Raw genomic sequence first — 14,020 nt, forward strand, 5'->3', positions numbered from 1 at the left:
GTTATGCTTATGCTCTTGACATTTGTTGTGATCATGAATGGAAATGATAAAGGTTGGAAATTGACAGCATGAGATTAACATGGAAAAGGACATGCTTGAAATGGATACAAATGAAAATTCCTTTATGAAGTTTTCATTGAAATTATGAATGGAGGAGTTGATAAATTTATGACTAATGTGTGATGCTAAGATCATTTCAGGAATTGTTGAGTATTGCAACAACAAGAATGTTATCAATCAATGGGGTGCATCAAAAGGATTCAGCTAAAAGTGATGGTAATGATAGCCAAGTATATAAGGTAGGCAATAAATCTAGGTAAAAAGGGTAAAGGAAAGGAATCAGGTAAGAATTCCTTTAGTTGAAATTGAAAATTGTTGTTTCAAATCAATGTTTTCTCTGCATGGATACTAGGAAGTGGTATGGTGACGGAAGAGATCTTTTGTTATGAAATATTACAATGGCTTTTCCCATGCTTAATTAATGAAATGGAGAATTAAAATTCTAATGAATTTAGAGATTTACATTTATCACTTCTAACCTATTACTCTGTTATAGTGAGTTTTTAATTGCATTATGAAATGCTTAGAATAAATATGATACACATGTATAGTTCAATAACATTATCATTTCAATTTATTTGAATTGAAGTGATAGAATTTTTATGCGTGTAACCATTATGAAGTCACTTGTACCATCATAGTAGTAAGATAAATGATCAAACTTTAAAAATATAATCACTTTGTAAATGGTAGGAAAAAAGAATTTTGTGCTTGCCATGTTTTGGGTGACATAGTGAAGCTATTTGAGGGATTCCATGCCACATGGAACAACCATTGGAAAATATGAAAGAATGTCCTACTGCTAATAATTATCATTATTGATATGTTATGCTTATGCTCATAGCATTTGTTGTGAGCATGAATGAAATGATAAAGGATGGAAGTTGACAACATGAGATTAGCATGAAAAAAGGACATGATTGAATTGGATACAGATAAAAATGCCTTTATGAACTTCTTAGTGAAATTATGAATGGTTGAGTTGATAAATTTATGACTAATGTGTGAGGCTGAGATCATTTCAGGAATTATTGAGTATTGCAATAGTAGGAATGTTATCAACTAGTGGGATGCATCAAAAGGATTCAGTTGAAAGTGTTGGTAATGATAGCCAAGTATATAAAGAAAGAAGTAAGCCTAGGTAAAAAGGGTAAAGGAGAGGAATAAGGTAAGAATTCCTTTAGTTGAAATTGAAAATTGTTGTTTCAAATCAATTCTTTCTCTGCATGGATACTAGGAAGTGGTATGGTGAAGGAAGGGATACTTTGGTATGAAATATTACAATGGCTTTTTCAATGCATGATGAGTGAAATGGAGAATTAAAATGCTAATGAATTTAGAGATTTACATTTCTCGGATCTAACTTATTAGTATGTTAGAATGAATGTTTAATTGCATTACAAAATGCTTAGAATAAATATGATGCACATGTATAGTTCTATAACATTATCATTTCAATTTATTTGGATCGAAGTGATAGAATTGTTATGAGTGTTACCATTGTGAAGTCACTTTAGGATTTTGAGAATGAATACATATATATATAAACACTAGCAAGTGTTGGCTAATGGGAATATAAAGTTGCAGGAAAAGTGCTGGAATGGTGTGAGACTAAAGCCACCATGACATATCAACAACACTTGCAATGGAGCCCTACAAGATGACTAAACGTCTCATATTTAGAAGATCAGGCTTTTGAATGAAGCAAGGATTGGGAAATTAAAATTTTTGGTTTGAAATTTTGAGTATGTCTCTTGAAATAGAGTAAATATTGTGACACGGGTAGCATGATGGAGATGGGAGCTCGGGAAGAATATTTGAGGAAGGTGTTGTGGGTTGTTGCACTTTTTTTATCTCATGCGTGCAAGTCATGATCGGTATCTTAACTATGAGACTCCATGATTAGTGTAGTGGAGCACATTACATGGGTACTTGGCTATAAGACTCAATGCACATGTCATTAGAGAATTCCAGATGGCTATTGGGATGTAAGGATCTAATGACTACCCCATGCAAGAAATCCTTGGTCAGGTAGACTTCCCTAGATCTAGGTTTCACGGGCCCATAAAGATGAGTAGCTAATGGGGGCCCATACAAGAAAACCTTGGTCAAGCATACTGCCATGGATGGAGGTTGACTAGGCCAGTAAAGGTGAGTAGTTGATGGGAGAATAAATATGCCCATGCTCATTAAGATGTGAGCATGAGGAAGCATGTTTGCTTGGCTAAAGACTATGTGGAACTATGTAGCAATATAATTGCCACTAAGTGCTTTCCTTGGGGCTGAGAACCACTCAGTGAATTGGAATGAAAGATAGATTTAAAGACTACATGGAGCTATGGAGCATACATACACTAGTACAAATGGGGTGAAAATCTGATTTATATTCATCGATTATTCAACTCATAGTCATCGTTTATCCGACACATTGGATATTTAATTTTCGTCGGTGTGATTGTGTTGAATAGGCAACAATTTTTTTAGCGTCGTATATTCGACGAGATAGAAATCAAATTTCCTATGCCAAAGTAGGCCTCTTTTATCATCCAACGCTTTGCAGTTGGATTGGCGATGCCAACATATGTCGCATTTTTGATGGGATAAACGTTATATAACCACAACCATAGAGCCAAAACAACTGCTTGGACGTCAGATATGCGACATCGTATTATTTCAAGCTGCAGGGATCCAATGGTTTGTTCTATTGGCATGGAGTCAGATGTGTGATGGTGTAGCATTGGATAATTGACGTCATAATAAGTTTAAGCGACAGGTTAAACGTTGGATATCTGCTGCCATAGACGCCAAACATCTTATGCTTGGATGTCAGATATTCGATGCTGTATTATTCCAATCCGAAGGGATCCAACGAATTTTCCACCAGAATGGAGTCTGATGTCCGACGGTGTGGCATCAGATAAATGACATTGTAATAGTTTAATGTGACGAGAGTCTTATGGAACCGACTCATTTTTTCATCGATACAAAGTCAGATATCCAGTGGTCTTTTGTCTATCGGAATGGTGTCGTATATTCGATGGGTGAAAGAGCAGTAAAAAAAAATTGATCCAAGTACTAATTGGTTGGGGAGGTGTTCATCTGTGTCTTTGTCAGATTCACCATTCTCTTCCTGTTGATTTAGCAACACACTTTCCTTATATCGCTATAATGAGCACCACTAAATAAAAAGGCAACGAGAATTAAATTTGATAGACTTTAAATTTTAGCACCCCACAAGAGCTGATTTTAATGAAATATTTCCATGTGATAACAAAGTGAAATTGTGATCTAATAGTGTTGGGGGAGGCAGGAGCGGGAGGGGTTATAATAAACCTCAAAGGAGAAACAGTGACAAAATTCGCTTGGGGCTTAGTATGGACAATAACCAAGCGGAGGCCCTAAAATTATGGCAAGGAATGAGAATAGCTCTGTCAAATGGAATACAACGACTTGTAGTATTTGGAGACTCCATGATCACAATTCAAAATTTTTATCATTCCAAGAAATCTCCAGAGAAATATTAAAACCCTCTTGAGGCATGAATTCGAATGCAAATGAGAAAATTTGCTTCTATTATCCTTTATCATATAAAAGGGAAAATAACGCAATTGTCGATGATTAGGCTAATAAATGATCAACCTTGGACGAGGGGTTACTCTCCCTAGATGAATACTCTCCCTCCATATGTCATGTCCCATGATAATTAAGCTGACATCAATCAGAGGTCCAAATGCATTTAAGAGACTAAGCAAGTGGACTGTTCGAAGCACCAAAATATTAATTAATGTAATAAACCTTAGATCTATGATAAGACACTTGTGAGAGGACAATTGTAGATTAATTTTGGTCCCTATTAAATTAATGCCATTGGAATTCAAGTTGGTGCACCTTCAACATCAATTCATTTATGTAAGAGTGAAGTTGGGAGCAAGGTGAGGGATATAGTGCATAGATTTGGTGGATTATTGATGCAGACACTATCCATGGATATTAAATTGAAAGCGATGATCGATGGCGAACCTAGAGAAGGAATCATGTAGTCTAAAACATGTGTTCATCTCATAAAATATGCAATTTTCTAATGTGAAAATATCAATGTTTGGCAATATGGCCTCCCCAAGCATAGAGAGTAGTGGGAATGGTAGTTTGGTTCATTTGTCAAACACATTAGGAAGCTTGGGGAGCAATTTACCCTAGAGGCACATTCACATTTCTCACTTCTTAATCAAAAGATAGCGATTTAAGGAAGGAAATGGAATGCCTCCAAATCACAGTGGCAACACTAATGAAGAAAGTGGACACTCTCAAGATTAAGGTGGATGGCATTGAAATTAAAGTGGAGTTGGGGACTGTCAATATTTTTGAAAGAAGTCTATGGACTTAATGACCCCCCCTACAAACATTGGTGAAGGATTGCAGATTGGTAACCACTAGGATCAGATTATGGGAGATTTTGTTGAAAAAAATGATGAAGCGGTGGAGAACGAGCAAGAAGCTGGAGAAAAAGTGGAAAATGAAGCAAGTGATCAAGAAATATAGATTAGTTTAATGTTATATTTTTTTGTTGAATTTTGTGGAATGCTTTTGTTGAATAAACAGGATAAATAATATAAGAATCCTTGCATGGAAAAGACCATGTAGAATTAGAATGCTTTGTGTGTACTCCTAGTCTATGGCAGAAGAAGAATTATCTCTAGATGTAAGGGTTCTGGCTCGTTCTCCAACTGAATGAATATAATATAATTGTTTCTTTAAAAAAATGTGATCTAATAGTGTTAATCCATGCATGGGATGTGTTGTAGCCACTTTTCATTTTGTCTTTCAAAAAGAAAAATACAATATATATATATATATATATATATATATAAGGGTTCATATAGCCAAAGTATGGTTAAAATCATTCACAAAATCTTTATGCTATATATTTAGAGTAGCCTAAAATTTCAAGCCTATAAAGTGGGGCATTGTTATATGAATAAATTGAAGGGTGGGCCACCCCACAACAGTAGAGGATTAAAAAGTGTGTAAGTTTCAAGCGCATCACCATGATTTTGGACCGAGTTGTGTTCATATACAAACTCCACGGTATAAAGAAATCAGAGTTTATGTGGGAAGGAGGCCCTGAGAGTTGGTCTCCCAAAACAGTTGTTTGGAAGATTTGCAACTCATATCTTCCTCACTACCACTCAAGGGAAAATCGCTTAGCATAACAAAATCCCCTAAGGGCGGAAAAGGGTTTATGTTGAAACCATTCATGACAACAGGCGATCGTATAGCAAGGGAGCTAGCTCATCCACCTCACATCATCCTCCACTTCCATGTCACCTTCCAACACAATCCTTCCATACTCTTTCATCTGTATCCTCATCATTTTCATTCTCCAACTTTACCATTAAACAAAATGCTACTCTGCTCCATTCTATCCATATCACTCCATATGCACTTCACTCTTGCTCTTTGCTCAAAATTATCTATGGGATGAAAGTGTAACTTGAGTTGATTTCTTATGCTATGATTGTGACCCTAACTAGGTAATGAATATCTAAAGTTTAATTTGTTATTTAAGGTTTTGATAACCCTAAATGTTCTCCTTGTGATTACATGATAACCCACGTTTGATAGTTGTGTTAGCCTCCTGTTGCAACAGGTGTTCATCTTTCATGATTGACATTTGTACATGCCAAATATGTCATACTTTGCAGGCTGCAATGTTCCATATTTCCTTAAGAGGCCAAAGAGGAGGCCATGAAAGTGTGCCAGTCTAAATGCCACTGTTGTATTCCAAATTTTGATGAGTTAATCATCTTGAAGAATTTTTTGTTAAGGGAAGGCCAAACATCTTAATCTTGGCCTCCCTAGGTTTCAATTTCTTGTTTTAGAATATAGAGAATCATTATCTGTCCAAACAGCTTAATCTTGGCAGATTTGTAGATAGGTAGAGAAACAAAGGAGCCCAACTGCTTAATCTATGCCCTTGGAAGAGATAAGGGTACATTTAGATAGGAGGGCAGTTAAAAAGAAAAAGGCAATCAGGGTCTGCAAGTCTAAGTGCACCCTTCCTGAAGTAACAAAAAATGCTAGGTGTATTAAGCTGGGTAGGTAGCCTGGTGTTGCAGAAGCAAGATTGTCTTCAGTTTGGGCCTTGTCAAAGAGGGCTCATCTCATCAGTGGCAGAGGTACCAAAGCAGTGTTTTGATGACAGAATTATGGAATCATGTCTAACTTCTTTTCACTCCCCCTAAAATTCTCTTACTAATATCCCCCTAAAGGACCTTGGGATCTTCCCAACTAGTCCTGTTATCACTTCATTTTTGTAAAAGAACAAGTCAAGCTTTGACTTTCTTCAGTAAACAGAAGCCACATTTCTTGTGTAAAAATCATGTCTCCACAATCTATTCACTTCCTATGTCTAAATTTCAATTCCCAAACTTAGTCTCTCCCCTACACTTCACCTCACAAATTCATATTAACTCCTAACTCTATTATATAGCTCCCTCTATCATTTCCCCATCCCCATTTACTACTGAAATTATATGAAATCCCCAAAAAAATATTAAATAACCCCCCCCTTGGCACTATAGCCATATTTATCAAGTCTGAGAAAAAGTAGTCCATCTGGGGCTCCTACTAACCCTTCTGTGTCCTAACCTGGAGTTAGTCTGACATCTGGTCACACTAATAGACCATTTCCCCTAAGTCCTAACCCTACAATACTCATTGCCCGCCCCTATCCTAAGGTCATGCATATAAATATATTTCACCCCGCTGTTATATAACCCAACACCCACTTTCCTATAGTCCCCCCCCCGCCAGATTAAAACAAATTAATAAAAAGCGTCGCGGGCCCCGTATATATCCTTTCGCCGTTTTGATGGTGCCGCCGACCGTCAAATCTGGCGCGCCTGAGATCTATGGTGGGCGGGTCTTTTTGTGTCTCGACATGCCGAGGGTTAGCGCCGTGGAGATGGGCGGTTTTCCCATCGTACTCCCGCCACGCGTCGCCCTCTCGGCTGTGGCGGAGCCCCTCCCTTCGAAACCGCCTGCGCACAAAAGCGGTGCGCTTGAAACCAGATACTGCCCTCCCATGTGTGACATCACTGCCACGTCTCCCCTACCACATCATCACCTCCACCGTACCGCCACGTCACCTGGCCGTACTGCTGACGTCGCCCTGTTGACGTCACCCTGCCACGTCATCGTCGTACTGGGACCCACTGCTGACGTCATGCTGACGTCATCGTCAAAAAGCACGAAGGGCGCAAATCGCAGCGAAAAGAGCCCGAAATGAAAATCTGAGGCAGTTAAAGCCCTTTCGTGGCTTGGCCACCAGCAGGCCCGAAAGTCGCAAAATGACAAGAATTTCTTCGCGCAGGATTTAGAAAGGGGCAAAGACAGTTTTTAAAGCAATGGAGGGCCGAACAGTAGCCATGAAAGGTCGATGCCACAGTTTAAAGAGTATCAGAAGTGAGAAATGCGCACATTCATTGCCAAAGCATATCAAGGAAGCGACAAAGAGTATCAGTCAAAGGTTTTTAATGGAAATTTTTATTTCCCAATGCAGGTGAACATTGAATGGCTTCCAACAAAGTCAAAGAAAACGATGGAGCTATATCGAGGCCCTCCCATCATAGTTAATGCACCTCAGAACCACTCAAGAGCATGGATCAAAGCCCAAAGCACAGTTATGACTAAGTGATCAGCACAGAGCCATAAAGACAGCACATTAACTCTTTTTGATACAGCTGCCCCCAGCACAGCTCGGAGATATTTTATTGCATTTATTTCAGACATATGTTAGGTTAAAAACACTTATTACAACAAATCTGTCTGAGATCTGATTTTGTAGATATTTTACTTATAAAACAACCCTAATTCACTATTTAAGGGGTTGGTTGGTTGTATAGCTCCAAGAGAGACTCACACTATATATCTGATATGTTTTACTTAATCAAAGGTTGCTGAAAGCTTGGAGGATGGACTGTGTGCTGTGTATTAATGTTTTGAAGGATTAAATGTGGAATTCTTGTGCCGCAACATGACTCAATAAGTGCCTCTTACCGCTGTTTTCATTAACTTATGCTCATATCATACAAGTATCACCGTCTAAATAGCAGAAAGAAAGATTAGCTTAGAAATTGTTTAACTGCACTCTATGCTCAATTTCTGCTGTTTCTTTATGTTTTCTTCTTAACTGAATTGGTAATGTATATGATTTCCCTTTGGCTCATATTTACCCTAATTCACCCATGTCTGACAGTTATCTAGGGATTCTTCACTGCTCCTAGATAAAGCTCATTCACCTCCCCTCTGTTAAGCTGAACGAGAGATTCTTAACTGCCTCTCATTCCTTAGCCCTCATTCCATCCTTTTAAGCTTGAATCATTGTTTCATGTGCAACTAGCTTGCTCCATATTTCTCTCTTGTGACCAAGAAAACGCACCAGCAGTCCTACTCCTTGACTCCACGCCCAATGGTTCTAAAACTTTCATGCTATCCCTGCCTCTTTACTTGAAAGCATCATCCTTCCCACCAAAACTCAAACAAAACCCCTTGTACTCAATAGCTAGCCTAAAATCATCATCAACAAAGCTAAATCCTAAAGAGAGAGCCCTCTCTGACTGCTGGTAGGCTAGGACCTGCAGACCAAAGATTGGTTTGTGGTTACCTCGGCCGTATTCTCTTGGGAGTCAAAGGGAACAACCTGAGTGATAACATAATGGCGACTCCACTGGGGATCATCCTCAGTTAGTTTCACAAATCAAGTTGTAAAGCTCCACTGGGGACCAATGAATTTTCAATTGCTGTACATTCCTTAAAACTACAGATGAAGCCTGAAGGTCAGCCAGGGAGCCTTTGAAACTGTTCTTGCTTTGCATTTACTTGACTAAATAAAAGCTGCTTCAGTCAATCTTCATGTTAGTTTTAAGCTATAGATAGCTATTCCAAAATTTGACTAGTTCCTTGCTAATTCTAAAAACATTCATAGAAAATACCAAAACAAATTCAAAATCTAGCTCCCAAAAGGAACTCATGTTATACAAGGTCAAATCCAGATCCAAATCCCCCAATTTCTTTTGAAAATCCGATTTTTTCCCAAGGAACCTTAGGAAGCTAGAGCGAAGAGAAGATTTTGCTGATTTTAGTCCTGAAACAGTTCAGCCAAGCTGTGTTCCAACTCCTGTCAAAGTTTTATTTTGGTCAACCCCCACTTCCCCTTGTTCATCATCCACCTCTCAAAGCACTCATTCCACACCTCCATTCACTGCCCATACTACCATTACCACCATTGTTGTTACAGTTGTTCCTGCTGTTCCTATTGTTCCACTTATCCCTGTGAATATGGTGAATAGATATGCACCCCTGCAACTACCTGCTAATCCAGGGGCTATGCCTCAGGATTATCAAACTAAGATCACATATTTTGATGGAACTGGTTCTTGCACAGCCCTCCAGCATACCAAGAAGATGCAAGACTATTTTGAGAACTATGAGATAGATGATGATAGCGTGAGAATGAAGATTTTCGTCCAAAGTTTGACAGGTGATGTCAGGACTTGGTTTAGAGCACTCACAGTCAATTCCATAGCAGACCCAGAAGCCTTATACCAGTCATTTATCAATAGATGGGAGAAAAAGAAAGACCCCTTGCACATATTATCTGAATATGACACCATCAAAAGAGGCCCTCAAGAGTCTGTCTTGGACTATTGTGCAAGATTCAATAACGTTTATAATGCAATACCACAAAACCTAAGACCTCCACCTGATCTTGCTTTGTATAAATTCCCTGATGGTTTTGATACTGACATGGCTTATCAGTTAAGGGAAAGAGCCCCTCAAACCCTTGCAGACATGCAAAATGTTGCTGTTAGCGTAGAGGCAAATCTAATTGCCAAAAGAAACAGAGCTAGAACTGAGAGAAGAACCACCTTTAAAGAGGAACCCTCAGCCTTAGATCAAAAGCTGGATGCTATTATCAGCGGCATGCACAGGCTCGGAGATAGAGTAGAGAGTGTTGAGAGGAAATCATCATGGGATGGACAACAACCTAATACCATAAGGAACCCAAATTTCCAGAAAACTCAGAACACAAATGCTGGTAGATCTAGCCCGGACCATGATGTAAGGCCTCCTTTTCATGAAAATTATGCGGAAGCATCTACATCTAGTGAGCCCATAGAGGATGCTCACATGAACTTGGTGGATTTAAAGGTTGAGCAACAAATTTTCCTAACTCAACAAGACCAAGATGAGCATGACCTTAATCGATTTCAAACTAAGTCTGGTGAGTCTTTTGACTTTAAACAAGGCTATGATACTGCTGTGTATGAGGTCCACAAACAATATAAGCTGAGGACAAGAACCATAGATGTGCCCGAAAAGGTTAAACCAAATGATACTAAGCAGCCGAAGAAGATCAAAGAAAAGGTTACCCTCATAGAAACTGCTGATGAAACAGTCCCTAATCCAGAGGATGTCACCATAGAGGATGTCACAGATATGCAGTCCTCTAATGATCACCCTCTGCCACCTTCTTCCTCAAAAGAGAATTTGGACAGCGTTCCAAAAAGCCCTCCTAAAACTGAAAAACCGCAAGCAATCACTTCCCATAACGCTGATAAACAAGACCAAATTGCTGATACTCCAAGGGAAAAAGGGAAGCCTGCCTCTCACCATACTAAAACCCAATCTGAAAAATCATTCGATTTAGAGGCAGAAATAGGTAAACTGAAGATATCCATCCCTTTATCTGAACTTGCCAAACATGATGTGTATAGGCAACAAATTCAAAGATCACTTCAAATGCCAGAAGTCAAGGATGATGTGAATGTTCTAGATGATACCCTTGAACTGTTGTTCGGTCCAGAAGTTAATGGAAAATCAACATATGGATCTGTTTTACCCTTTTATGTCAGTTTACATATACATGACAAAGTCTTGCACAATGCTATGTTTGACTCAGGTGCCTCACACAATCTTATGCCCAAAGCTGTAATGGAGAAGCTAAACCTTGATGTTACAAGACCCTATAAAGACTTATTTTCCTTTGACTCAAGTCAAGTCAAGTGTTTAGGCCTCATCAAAGACTTGTGTGTCTCCTTAGTCCAATACCCAAACAAGACAATCCTCATGGATGTGGTGGTTGCTGACATTCCACCAAAGTATGGCATGCTATTATCAAGATCTTGGGGAGCAAAACTCCAAGGATCTCTCCAACTAGACCTCTCCTATGCCACTATATCTGTCTTTGGGCAACCAAAGAGACTATATAGAGAAACAATGATGAAGTATGTGGTAACCAGTGAGGACAAGCCCAAAAATTTTCCTATTCACTCAATCCATTCTGATATGGATTATTTTATTTTATTTAATGATGAAACAAGTCCTCCCACTGATGATAAGCCGTTGGCTTTAGAACTGGACACACACATCAATGAAGAATCGGTTGCCCATACTGAGAGAACTGTCGAAACAATTAAGGCAACCAGCATACAAGAAGAACCTCCCCAAACAGAAAATTCAAATCTGCCCACTGCAAAAATGACTGAAACTCCTGATACTAACCACAAGCAAGAAATCACATGGTGTTTAGAGTTTGATGGCTCTGTCAACAAGTTAGGAGCAGGGGCAGGTGTATGGATTCACAATACTCATAACAATCATGCAGAAGGCCATGCCTACAGATTGAATTTCAAATGTACCAATAACATGGCAGAGTATGAGGCTCTCCTTTTAGGCCTTAAACTGCTCAAAGCTCTAGGAGCTGCAAAAGTGTCCATTCTAGGTGACTCTGATTTAATCATACAACAAATGAAAGGCAACTTTGTTACCAATGACAATAGAATGAGGGCCTACAGGACTGCTGCCACTAATATACTCAATACATTCACTGAATCTAAGCTTGCCAAGATTTCAAGAGATCATAACATTCATGCACATAGCCTAGCCACTTTTTCTAGTACATGCAAGCTTCCCTTTGAGCCAAATCACCATTTTACTGCTGAGATAAAACATAGGCCTGCTATCCCAAATAATGTTAAAGATTGGCAAGTATTTGAAAATGATGCCCAGATTAACAACTTCCTCACTCTTGAGCATGAATTTTCAAATATTAACATTGACATGGATGTTATGACAGATGAACAACGGCAGACAAATGAAAATCAGCAGGCTGTAACCACTGTAACAGCCAAACAAATGCTGAACCCAACTGTTTTTGACAATGCAAACATAGAAGAGCTGAAACAAATGCATTTGGAGGAAATAACTGAAACAGAGGCTGAGATCGTTGATCTAAGGGATAACTTTCTCCCTGATGGCTTCACTCCATTAGAAGATATGTTTGATGCAAACGATGTGCCCAAAAAACCAAAAATGCAACCCTTAAACGTTGCTATAGAAGAACAAAACATCAAGACAGCAGAGAAGCCCAAAATGATCAAACTATCTCAATCTTTGCCACATGATCAAAGGCCCAAATATGTTGATTTGTTTAAAGAATTCCAAGATGTATTTGCTTGGAGTTATGAGGACCTGAAGTCCTATGACACCTCAGTGATCCAACACACCATTCCCTTAAAACCAAACCAAAAGCCCTTCAAACAGAAACTGAGGAGAATCAATCAAATGCTTCTTCCTTTAATTGAAAAGGAAGTGAAAAGAATGTTTGAAGCAGGCATCATAACACCCATCAGATTTTCTGAATGGGTATCCAACTTTGTTCCCACAAGAAAAAAGACAGGTGAGATTAGGCTATGTGTAGACCTAAGAAATTTAAACCAAGTCTCCCTAAAAGACCACTACCCCTTGCCAAAAATGGACCACATCCTACAAAGAGTAGTGGGGTCATCTAGAATATCTTTGCTAGATGGCTTTTCAGGTTTCAATCAAATACTAGTTCACTCGGATGACCAAGACAAGACAACCTTTACCACACCGTGGGGAACATTTAAGTATGTGAAAATGCCTTTCAGACTTAAAAACATTGGTGCTACTTTTCAAAGGGCAATGTATATTGCATTTGCCAAGGAAATACATGATTTCCTAGTTGTCTACCTTGATGACTTAACCCCTTTCTCCAAATCTGATCAAGAACACCTAAAACATTTGAGGCAAATATTCATGACATGTAGGAAATATGTCATTTCCTTGAACCCCAAGAAGTCTCTCTTTGGGCTTGAAGAAGGCAAACTGCTTGGCCATATCATCTCAAAAGATGGTATTAGAATAGATCCGGAAAGGATCCAAGCCATCCTCCAAATCCCATATCCAAGAAACATAAAAGAGTTGCAAGCTTTCCTTGGAAAGATCAATTTCCTAAGGAGGTTTATCGCAAACCTAGCCGAGCTGATAAGACTGTTAAGCAACATGTTAAAAAAGGATGCCAAAGTAAAATGGCCTCTTGAGACCAAACAAGCCTTTGAGAGTATCAAATCTGCCCTAACCCAAGCCCCAGTCCTCACAAGTCCACAATTTGATATGGACTTTATTATATTCTCATTCGCATCTGATCACACCATAGCTGTTGTCCTTTTGCAAAAGGATGATCAAGGAGCTGAAAAGCCAATTGCTTTTTTCAGCCGAGCCTTAAGAGATGCCCCTTTGAAGTACCAAATCATGGAGAAGTAGGACTATTCCCTTGTTAAAGCAATCAAATATTTCCGAGTTTACATTTTATATTCACATGTGATTGCCTATGTCCCAAATGCCGTTGTAAAAGACATATTAACCCAAGAGGGGCTAGAAGGAAAAATAGGTAAGTGGATTGCTAACATCCTTGAGTATGACATAGAAATAAAACCAACCAAGCTCATAAAGGGACAAGGTTTAGCCAAACTGATGTCCAAAACAAACTTTCAAGCTTTAGACATTAACCAACTGGACAATGAATAGGAGCTAGCGACTCCACAGATCAGTGAAACCTTTTTGCAATCCCCATGGTATGCTGATATATGTTTTG

The sequence above is a fragment of the Pinus tabuliformis genome, chromosome 5_1 (assembly GCF_031772625.1).
Source record: "Pinus tabuliformis cultivar Carrire ecotype Pingquan chromosome 5_1, CPIR1, whole genome shotgun sequence".
NCBI classification, from domain to species: domain Eukaryota; kingdom Viridiplantae; phylum Streptophyta; class Pinopsida; order Pinales; family Pinaceae; genus Pinus; species Pinus tabuliformis.